At 44.5% G+C, this 9811-nt stretch overlaps 1 pseudogene; it reads right to left on the reverse strand.

Annotated features, from left to right (window-relative positions):
• Positions 1-285: 285 nt before the first annotated feature.
• Positions 286-7927, reverse strand: LOC112069512 (gamma-aminobutyric acid receptor subunit beta-3 pseudogene; annotated as a pseudogene).
• Between the last annotated feature and the right edge of the window lie 1884 nt (positions 7928-9811).

The following is a 9811-nucleotide window of genomic DNA, read 5'->3' on the forward strand; positions in this document are numbered from 1 at the left end:
ATGTCGAGCCGTACTCCATATAGCATTCATTATTAAATTAATAAACTTTGCACTTGATATAGTAAGTTTTGACATTAACTTTTCTGCCGCGACTGCTCCAACGTATGTCTCTTTTCGTACAAAATTACTATTTAATTGGGGCTAACATATAGCATTAACATAAGCACAATCTGTGGATTTATTCTGATCACTTTCCCCCGCATTCAGTAACAAAAGACTATGGCATAATAAATATCACACGACATTCATTTCCCATTCAGTCCTATACATGAGTTAGCCTAGCACTCTAAATGAATTTCTCACACTAAAATAAGGGGTAGAGTTACAATAATTGGCATAAATCATTGTAAATAATGCTTTTGAAAACCACATACCATGTCCTGTATCACCCTCTTGTTTTTACAGTGGAGTGTTCAGTGTAACACAGGAAGAGATCAGAAGGATAGTATTTCCACAAAGGGTCTTTGTCTCCGCTTGTCTGAACGTACAGTTCAAGAGACCCCACAACTCATTTCTAGTGTCTCTCTGCACTCAGTATGGACTGCKTAGTTATATGTCCTCTGAATACAGATGGGTTTCTTTAGAGAAACAAGAACAAGGAAAGTTTAAGGAGTGAAAATCCCTTCCCATCTGTTACTTAGTTCAGTGGTTCTCAAATTGAACGGCCGGGGGTCCCTGAGGAGAGACTTGAAAACCACTAGTTCACATAGTAAAGCCAGTAGATGAAGTTGAAGAGGGTAAAGGTGAAGGGGAAGACAACCCGTGACCATCTGTCGATGGCGTTCACGTCCGTCAGGTTGGGGATATTGATTCTGAGTTGAGAGGACCGCCTGCGTAGCCGTGTCTTCTTCACGTGGGCGTTTCTCTCCCGGCCATTCAGAGCGCTCGGTTTTCGGTACTGGAGGCCTGGTTGGTTGAATATCATGGAGGAGGAGTTCCGTGTGGTTGTCTCGGTGATGCTGGTTGTGATCTCGTTGCCGGCGCCAACTTCGTTGTGGATCTCCAGGGTTGTCAGGAGGATGTTGCCCTGAGAGTCAACCTATCAGAGCAGAGGACAGTGAGAGAAGAGAGGTTATGAGCTCCTGAACTTTTCTGCAAGAAATGTAATTAGTTGGCTGAACTTAGATAAACTTTTTTTTTTTTTAGCAAGGACATATATAGGATACAAACCTCGACATCAAAACCTTCACTCCAAATCTAAATTTCAAACTTAAAACATTATTTTGAACCAGATTACCTGGAAGGACTTTTCCAGAATAAACTTCTAACAAACCAAAACCTGCAAAAGAAACAGCAGAAACCTGGAAATACCATCCAACACAAAACTGAGTGAGTAATGTTCAGTCTGAATCAAATCAAATGTATTTATAAAGCCCTTCTTACATCAGCTGATATCTCAAAGTGCTGTACAGAAACCCAGCCTAAAACACCAAACAGCAAGCAATGCAGGTGTAGAAGCACGGTGGCTAGGAAAAACTCCCTAGAAAGGCCAAAACCTAGGAAGAAACCTAGAGAGGAACCAGGCTATGAGGGGTGGCCAGTCCTCTTCTGTAGAAGCACGGTGGCTAGGAAAAACTCCCTAGAAAGGCCAAAACCTAGGAAGAAACCTAGAGAGGAACCAGGCTCTGAGGGGTGGCCAGTCCTCTTCTGTAGAAGCACGGTGGCTCGGAAAAGTCTGAACCTACTTCTGAATCCAAAAAGTAAAAAACTATCATCTGTAGATACTTTGTTATATACAGACTTCATGCTAAAGTAAGGCTACAAAGCTACAAAGCTTGGCTAGGACAGGGATGTGAGAGATGGGATGTGAGATGTGAAAGTGAGAGATATGAAAGCCCTTGAACTCAACAAATGGCAGCAGAGCGTCACAGCTTCCGCCGTGTAGAGATCAATTACACTTCCCCGTGTAGAGATCATTACACTTCCCCCGTGTAGAGATCATTACACTTCAACCGCCGTGTAGAGATCATTACACTCCCCCCGTGTAGAGATCATTACAGCTCCGCCCCGTGTGTAGAGATCATTACACTTCCCCCCGTGTAGAGATCATTACACTTCCCTCCCGTGTAAGAGATCATTCCTTCCCCCGTGTAGAGAATCATTACACTCCCCAGTGGAGAATCATTACCTCCCCCAGTGTAGAGATCATTACACTTCCCCGCGTGTAGAGATCATTACACTCCCCCCCCGTGTAAAAAGAGATCATTACACTTCCCCGTGTTAGAGATCATTACACTCCCCCCGCGTGTAGAGATCATTACACTTCCCCCGTGTAGAGATCATTACACCTTCCCCCCGTGTAGAGATCATTACACTCCCCCCGGGTGTAGAGATTCATTAACTCCCCCCGTGTAGAGATCATTACACTCCCCCCCGTGTAGACGCTACCTCCCCCGCCGTGTAGAGATCATTACACCTCCCCCGTGTAGAGATCATTTTTACACTCCCCCCCCGTGTGAGAGATCATTACACTTCCCCCCGTGTAGAGATCATACACTTCCCCCGTGTAGAGATCATTACACTTCCCCCGTGTAAGAGATCATTACACTCCGCCCCCGTGTAGAGATCATTACACTTCCCCCCGTGTGTAGAGATCATTACACTTCCCCCCGTGTAGAGATCATTACACTTCCCCCCGTGTGAGAGATCATTAACTCCCCCCCGTGTAGAGATCATTACACTTCCCCCCGTGTAGAGATCATTACACTTCCCCCCGTGTAGAGATCATTACACTTCCCCCGTGTAGAGATCATTACACTTCCTCCCCGTGGAGATCATTAACCCCCCCCCGCCTTGTTGGAGAGATCATTACACTTCCCCCCCGTAGATAGAGATCATTACACTCCCCCCGTGTAGAGATCATTACACTTCCCCCCCGTGTAGAGATCATTACACTTCCCCCCGTGTAGAGATCATTACACTTCCCCCCGTGTTAGAGATCATTACACTCCCCCCCGTGTAGAGAATCATTCGACACTCCCCCCCGTGTAGAGATCATTACATCCCGTAAAAGATAAACCTCCCCCCGTGTAGAGTCATTACACTTCCCCGCTGTAGAGATCATTACACTTCCCCCCGTGTAAGAGATCATTACACTTCCCCCCCGTGTAGAGATCATTACACTTCCCCCCGTGTAGAGATCATTACACTCCCCCCGTGTAGAGATCATTACACTCCCCCCCGTGTAGAGATCATTACACTTCCTCCGTGTAGAGATCATTAAACTTCCCCGCCGTGTAGAGATCATTACACCTCCCCCCGTAAGATCATTACACTTACCCTCGTGTAGAGATCATTAATCCCCCCCCCCGTGTAGAGATCATGACACTTCCCCCGGTGTAGAGATCATTAACTTCCCCCCGTGTAGAGATAATTACACTCCCACTGTGTAGAGATCATTACTCCCCCCCCGTGTAAGTCATACACTCCCCCGTGTAGAGATCATTACACTTCCCCCCGTGTAAGAGATCATTACACTTCCCCCCGTGTAGAGATCATTACACTTCCCCGTGGTAGAGATCATCACTTCCCCGTGTAGAGATCATATACACACCCCCCTGTAGAGATTAACTCCCCCCGGTAGAGATATTACACTCCCCGTGTAGAGATCATTACACTCCCCCCCGTGGTAAGAGATCATTAACACTCCCCCTGTAGAGATCATTACACTTCCCCCGTGTAGAATCATTACACTCCCCCCGTTAGAGATTCATTACACTCCCCCCGTGTTAGAGATCAATATCACTTCCCCCTGTGTAAGATCATTACACTTCCCGTGTAGAGATCATTACACTTCCCCCGTGTAGAGATCATTACACTCCCCCGTGTAGAGATCATTACACTTCCCCCCGTGTAGAGATATTACACTTCCCCCGTGTAGAGATCATTACACTCCCCGTGTAGAGAATCATTACACTCCCCCCGTGTAGAGATCATTACACTCCCCCGTGTAGAGATCATTAACACTCCCCCCAGTGTAGAGCATTACTTCCCCCGTGTAGAGATCATTACACTTCCCCCCGTGTAGAGATCATTCACTTCCCCCCGTGTAGAGATCATTACACTTCCCCCCGTGTAGAGATCATTACACTCCCCCCCGTGTAGAGATCATTACACTCCCCCCCGTGTAAGAGATCATTACACTCCCCCCGTGTAGAGATCATTAAACTTCCCCCCGTGTAGAGATCATTACACTTCCCCCCGTGTAGAGATCATTACACTTCCCCCCGTGTAGAGATCATTACACTCCCCCCGTGTAGAGATCATACACTTCCCCCCCGTGTAGAGATCATTACACTTCCCCCCCCGTGTAGAGATCATTACACTCCCCCCGTGTAGAGATCATTACACTTCCCCCGTGTAGAGATCATTACACTTCCCCCCCGTGTAGAGATCATTACACTTCCCCCCCGTGTAGAGATCATTAACTTCCCCCCGTGTAGAGATCATTACACTCCCCACGTGTAGAGATCATTACATCCCCCCGTTGTAGAGATCATTACACTTCCCCGCTGTAGAGATCATTACACTTCCCCCCGTGTAGAGATCATTACACTCCCCCCGTGTAGAGATCATTACACCCCCCGTGTAGAGATCATTACACCCCCCCCCCGTGTAGAGATCATTACACTTCCCCCCGTGTAGAGATCTTACACTTCCCCCCGTGTAGAGATCATTACACTTCCCCCCCGTGTAGAGATCATTACACTTCCCCCGTTAGAGATCATTACACTCCCCCCCCGTGTAGAGATCATTACACTTCCCCCCGTGTAGAGATCATTACACTTCCCCCGTGTAGAGATCATTACACTCCCCCCGTGTAGGAGTCATTACACTTCCCCCGTGTAGAAGATCATTACACTTCCCCCCGTGTAGAGATCATTACACTTCCCCCCGTGTAGAGATCATTACACCCCCCCCCGTGTAGAGATCATTCACTTCCCCCCGTGTAGAGATCATTACACTTCCCCCGTAGTAGAGATCATTACACTTCCCCCGTGTAAGAGATACCCCCCTCCACCTGTAGAATCATTACACTTCCCCCCCGTGTAGAGACTATCTACACTTCCCCCCGTGTAGAGATCATTCACACTTCCCCGTGTAGAGATCATTACACTTCCCCCGTGTAGAGATCATACACTTCCCCCGTGTAGAGATCATTACACTTCCCCCGTGTAGAGATCATTACACTTCCCCCCGTGTAGAGATCATTACTTCCCCCGTGTAGAGATCATTACACTCCCCCCGCTGTAGAGATCATTACACTTCCCCCGTGTAGAGATCATTACACTCCCCCCCGTGTAGAGATATTACACTTCCCCGAGAGATCATTACACTTCCCCCGTGTAGAGATCATTACACTTCCCCCCGTGTAGGAGATCATTACACTTCCCCAGGCCTGTAGAGATCATTACACTTCCCCCGTGTAGAGATATTACACTTCCCCCGTGTAGAGATCATACACTTCCCCCGTGTAGAGATCATTACACTCCCCCCGTGTAGAGATCATTACAACTTCCCCCGTGTAGAGATCATTACACTCCTCCCCGTGTAGAGATCATTACACTCCCCGTGTAGAGATCATTACATTCCCCCCGTGTAGAGATCATTACACTCCCCCCGTGTAGAGATCATTACACTTCCCCTTGTATATAAAAAAGGAAGGAATAAGGAAGAATAGAGAAATAAGTACAAAAATAAGTTAGAGACACTATTTGCTGATTGTTACAAAGAGGGAAGGTAAACAACTTCGTCCTGAAGCCTACCATCACTATTGTATAGACCCAGTGTCCGACAGAGCTGCAGCAGTTGTGACCTGTTTTTGTTGGTTATGTTGTCGTAGTTGTGCCTAGGGGCATATGGGGGAGGAATGCTGTCACCTCCAGGTAGGTTTGTCCTCCTGTTGTGCCGAGGGTGTCAGTTTGTCTGAAGTACTTCTCCTGTCTTATCCAGTGTCCTGTGTGAATTTAGTATGCTCTCTCAATTCTCTCCTTCTCTCTTTCTTTCTCTCTCTCGGAGGACCTGAGCTAGGACCGATAGCGTCAGGACTACCGGGCATGATGACTGTGTCCCCAGTCCAGAGTCCAGGGTGGACTGCTGTCCCCAGTCCACCTGGCCTTCGCTGCTGTTCCAGTTTAGCTGTTCTGCCTGCGGTTATGGAACCCTACCTGTCCCACGTGCTGTTTTCAACTCTTAATGATCGGCTATGAAAAGCCAACTGACATTTATTCCTGATTATTATTGACCATGCTGGTCATTTATGAACATTTGAACATCTTGGCCATGTTCTGTTATAATCTCCACGGCACAGCCAGAAGAGACTGGCCACCCCTCATAGCCTGGTTCCTCTTCTAGGTTTTGGCCTTTCTAGGGAGTTTTTCCTAGCCGCCGTGCTTCTACACCTGCATTGCTTGCTGTTTGGGGTTTTAGGCTGGGTTTCTGTACAGCACTTCGAAATATTAGCTGATGTACGAAGGGCTATATAAAATAAACTTGATTTGATTTGTCCGGTTCTGGCATGTAGGTCGCCACAGACTAGTACATGTCCCTGGGCCTGGAAATGGTTGATCTCCCCCTCTAGGATGGAGAAGCTGTCATCGTTAAAGTATGGGGATTCTAGTAGGGGGATATAGGTCGCACACAGGAGGACATTGTTCTCGGTTGAAATTATTGATTGATTTATTTCTAGCTAGACTTAAAATGTTCCTGTTTTCTTTAATAGAGTGGGCTAGGTCTGCTCTATACCAAACCCCCTGAGTCTCTTCCCTGTTTTACACCTAGTAGGTTTGTGGATAGGACTACCAGCTCGCTGTAACCTACAGTTGTACAACTGAATGCCTTCAACTGAAATGTGTCTTCCTCATTTAACCCAAGCCCTCTGAATCAGAGAGGTGCCGGGGGGCTGCCTTAATCGACCTCCACGTCTTCGTCCCCAGGCGAACAGTGGGTTAACTTCCTTGCTCAGGGGAAAAACAACAGATTTTAACCTTGTCAGCTAGTGCACTATATAGGAAATAGGGTTCCATTTGGAATTCATACCTAGATGCTGTAACTGAATCTACCCCTGTATGTGAATCTGATTGGATGTCCATCCATTTGACAGCACTCTCCTCTCCTAGAGAAGAATAACTGAATATAGGAACGTAATACTGAACGGACTCTAACACTGTTACTGTGAAGAATCACGTCTGGAATGATTAATGTTCCTTTCATTCTCTATGATGCTATATGTCAGGTTACCTTCGTGGCAACATCATCCGTTCACCTCGGGCTGCTCCTAATGCTGTGTATAGTGTACTAGTGCTTACAGGTCTGTGAGCTCAATGGGAAGAGTCCCCCAGATAACAATGTTTTGATTTAGAAAATATATATATTTATTTTTTWAAACTCTGCATTGTTGGGAATGGGTTCGTAAGTAAGCTATCACGGTAAAGTCTACACCTGTTGTATCCGGCGCATGTGACAAATAACATTTGATTTGAACAATCAAGATATCGTTGAGTACAATTAGTCTCAATCTCTGTCTGTTGTTATGATACGTTTCTGAAAWGGTTCTGTAGATAAAACAGGGACCCACAGTTAACAATCCAAGAAGAAGAAGAATAAGTAGCCTACTGACCATTTCCGAGGGGGTAAACGTTACCCTGTTGCTGTCGAACTTGGCCGCCCTGTCATTGTTGACCTTCTCTGCTTTCTCTGCCAACTTCTTCTGCATCTGATAGCCACGTCCGAAGAAGATATAGTTGACGAAGGCGTACTCCAGCAGGGCCAGGAAGACGAACACAAAGCAGGTCATCAGGTACATGTCTATGGCCTTGACGTAAGGGATCTTAGGAAGGGTCTCTCTCAGATGGGTGTTGATGGTGGTCATGGTCAGCACCGTGGTGATACCTGGAGCGGAAGGTTCCTTGGTTTGAAACATAGGCATAATGGCACAAGAAAATATCTGTGGTTTAAGCTGATTTACTTCCCCTCTGGGATATTGGGGTTTATTGACAAAAACTAAATCTAATAAACTTGGTCAGTATAGATGGTCAATACCCAGATCCTATTTATCTGGAAATAATCCTATTTACACAAGTGGGTTCTAAGTAGAGCTGTTCAAATAAGGTGAGCAAAGATTATGTTTCTCTTAACAGGGTGATTGAGCCCTTTTACATTCCAGGTAGTGAAGCAACGTGTATTATTTGGTTGACCAGTCATTATAGTAATCTAATAAGGTAGACAAACTTCAGCTTTAGAATTAAAATGATCGATTCACACTAAGTCAACATAGAGGACATAACACAAACTAAACTAACAGTAACTTTGAGAGAGACAGCATCCATGAACAGCTATTTCTGACCCTTTGAGGCTTATTGTTAGTCAAAAGAAAATCAATATCATTGAAAGTCATGCAGAAGCCTAGAATGCCTCTCACCTCCCATCCTCATATATACTGTAGCAGTCACATACTGTACATCCTCATATATACTGTACCAGTCACAATACGGTACATCCTCATATATACTGTACCAGTCCATACTGTCATCCTCATAATACTGTAGCAAAGTCAATAACTGTACATCCATACTGTAACAATCCTCATATATACTGTACAATCCTCATATATACTGTAGCCAGTCACAATACTGTACATCCTCATATATACTGTAGCATCCTCATATAATACTGTACCAGTCACATACTGTACATCCTCAATATATACTGTACATCCTTCATTTATATACTGTACCAGTCACATACTGTACATCTCATATATACTGTACATCTCATATATACTGTAACCAGTATACTGTACATCCTCATATATACTGTACACCCTCATATATACTGTACACCTCATATATACTGTACATCCTCATATATACTGTACCAGTCCTCACAATACTGTAATCCTCATATACTGTACATCCTCAATATATACTGTACATCCTCAATATATACTGTACATCCTCATATATACTGTACATCCTCATATATACTGTAACCAGTCACATACTGTACATCCTCATATATACTGTACACCTCATATTAACTAGTAATCCCGCATAAATACTGTACATCCTCATATATACTGTACATCCTCATATATACTGTACCAGTACATACTACATCTCATATAATATACTGTACATCCTCATTATACTGTACCAGTCAAATGCTTAACACCCTCATATATACTGTACATTCTCATATATACTGTACCAGTCACATACTGTACATCCTCATATATACTGTACCCCTCACATATACTGTACCAGTCACATTACTGTACACCCTCATATATACTGTACATCCTCATATATACTGTACATCCAATATCTGTCATCCTCATATATACTGTACGCAGTCACATACTGTACACCCTCATATATACTGTACATGCCTCAATATACTGTAACTAGTATCACATACTGTACATCCTCATATATACTGTACATCCTCATATATACTGTACATCCCCATATATACTGTACCAGTCACAATACTGTACATCCTCATATATACTGTACATCTCATATATACTGTAACATCTCTCCATAATAATATCTGTATCCTCATATATACTGTACATCCTCAATATAAGTACACTCCCATTAACTGTACATTCCTCATATATACTGTACACCCTCATATAACCTGTACACCCTCATATATACTGTACCAGCACATACTGTACATCCTCATATAAATTGTACATCCTACATATATACTGTACAATCCTCATATATACTGTACATCCTCATATATACTGGTACATCCTCATAATATACTGTTACCAGTCACATACGTAACATCCCCTATATAC

The sequence above is a fragment of the Salvelinus sp. IW2-2015 genome, unplaced genomic scaffold (assembly GCF_002910315.2).
Source record: "Salvelinus sp. IW2-2015 unplaced genomic scaffold, ASM291031v2 Un_scaffold1036, whole genome shotgun sequence".
In the NCBI taxonomy this organism is placed as follows: Eukaryota; Metazoa; Chordata; class Actinopteri; order Salmoniformes; family Salmonidae; genus Salvelinus; species Salvelinus sp. IW2-2015.